Source organism: Humulus lupulus, chromosome 2, assembly GCF_963169125.1.
Source record: "Humulus lupulus chromosome 2, drHumLupu1.1, whole genome shotgun sequence".
Lineage (NCBI taxonomy): Eukaryota > Viridiplantae > Streptophyta > Magnoliopsida > Rosales > Cannabaceae > Humulus > Humulus lupulus.
In genome coordinates this window covers 6452273-6454661 of record NC_084794.1, presented here as the reverse complement: position 1 = coordinate 6454661, position 2389 = coordinate 6452273, and positions in this window count along the sequence as shown.

Sequence of the window (2389 nt, the reverse complement as noted above, 5' to 3'; positions counted from 1 at the left end):
GTGTCATTGTTGTACAGATGTCGGGCCACAGGAAGAAGCTTGAGGCACTCTACCCGAAAAGCCAAAGAAGCGTCGTTCGGATAGGGTTTGCTCTCAAGTGGTGCTCTTAAGCTGTTACCCTGGGTGCTTTACGCATATCTAGCACTAGTCAGATTTCAGAGTGAAGAGTGATTTAGCCATTCTTTCTTGTAGCCCCTTCGTCTTGTTGTCTTCTTCTTTTTTACCAACGGGTCGACTCGACTAGGAATTCTATCAACACTTGCCCGTCGATTGATACCCTTGATGTATAAGTGATGTCGACAAAAGATCTACCTTTGGCCGGGGTGGAGAATGATCAGCTTATTGCCAAGATTCAAGGACTTAAGAAACAGTCTATTGAAGGCATACACAATATGGGAGCGGTTGTAGAGTAGACTTCATCTTCGTCTAAGAGTAAGAAAAGAGCGGAAGCTAAAGTTATTATATGGAACAGAATCTTGGCCCCGACTTCTCCTCATTCAGTGACTGCGAGGTTGCTAAGGTTGCCGAGTGGAGTGCTTGCAACGGGAAACCGTGAAGTTTTCTCCTGCCCCATCTTTTGGCCTCATGTGTAGGCAGCTTCTTTATTATTACTTTAATTTGTTTGTAATGTCGCTTGACTTATTTTACCTGAGAGGTTTTTCCAAATTTCGTGTTTTCTTCATGAGGAACTTTTAACGAGTCCCGCTACGTCTTATGCTTATCTTGTGACAGAGCATTATCATGTGCCTTTATGCACACGGGCCTCTTACTAGCACCCCTTTATTTTGAAAGGGTTTCCTTTGGGACCTCTCTACTGTGTGTGACTCTTGTTTGTTGGTTGTAATGCCCCAAATTTCCTAATCAAGGTTGTAATGCCCCGGATTCCCTAATATGGTTTAATGGCTGGATTAGTAGGCCGGGAGGGCCATAACTGTTTAATTGTGCCATTAAATGTGTTTATGCATGTTTATGAGAATTATATTATTATATAATGGTAAATGCATGCATGTGGGTCCACATTTGTTGACAGGGGTGTTTTGGTAATTTGGCCCGTTGAGGGTATAATTGTATACTTGTTTGCATGTCAATGCTATATTGTGAGACCACATTATAATGTGGATTGGTTTGAGTATTTCGGCATGAGACGATCTTTAAACATGATTTATCGGTTTGGTCATAACAGGCTTAAGCTCGGGGCTCAGGGTAAGTCTCGGGGTGTTTTTAATGATTAGAGCGTTACCGGGAATAATAGGGTAACAGGATATGAATTATTGGAGTTTGAGAGTGTTGAGATTAGCGGGAATTGGGAAGCGTTAATTATGATTAACGGGATAAGTAGAAAGTTCCAATTCTACCCTTGAAATGGTTTTAGAGGCTTTAAGTGACTTAAGGGTATTTTGGTCATTTGGGGTTTGGATATATATGACTTTGGAGGGCTGTAGAAAGAACAGAGCAAAACAGGAACATTCTTCTTCCTTCCCGTACATCACCCTTCTCCATTTCCTTCATTGGAGTTTTGAGTTCTAAGTAGGGTTTCAAGCTAGGGAATTCAAGGGCTGAGTTTGTGGACTTGGTTCAACCATTGAGGAAGGTTCAAAGCTGGTTTTAAGGTGAGATCTAGTCATTGAATTCAGGTTGTGCTCTGTTTTTCCCTTTAGTTTTTCAGCTTTTGATTCTTGTTGGAAGTTTGGATTTGAAGAGGTTTTAATTGATGCTTAGGTTGGGTTTTGATGAGGGGAAGTTATGGGTGATGTTTAGAGGTTTAATTGAGTGTTTGGATGAGGTTTGGAGCTGGTTAGAGGGTTTGGTTCCAAGGGAAAACGCAAGGGAAAAATCTGGTGTGCGAGCTGTCATTTTGTTGGTTTGGGCTGGGCGCCGCGGCCCTTGGCGTCTGGCAGAGAGGGCTGCCTCTGTCTGGGCGGCGCGGCGCGACGCAGAAGGGGAGGGTCGCGGCCCTTAGTGTAATTTTGGCCAGAATGGTGTTTTTAGCTTGGGGATTCAAGCCTTAGGCCTCGGGGTTGAACCTAGTACCCGGTTAAGTGGGGATTGATATCCCGGAGACTAGATATTGGCTTAGGAACTTATGTTGATCATTTTTATTGATGGTATCCTATATTTGGTTATGACTAGGTGACCGCTAAAGGACTAAAAGTTGATCGTTCTCAAGGGTCGTTCTTTTAATCATTCTAGCTCGACTTTGAGGTAAGAAAACTGCACCCTGTGTATATGTGACATGCATGGCTATTCTCGATGCATGTGGGCTCATTATTAAGTATGACATGCATGGCTATTCTTGATGCATGTTGGTTGATTGTTGAACGTGACATGCATGGCGGTTATTGGTGCATGTTGGATTATTGAATATTATGCATATGATGCACGAGAAACA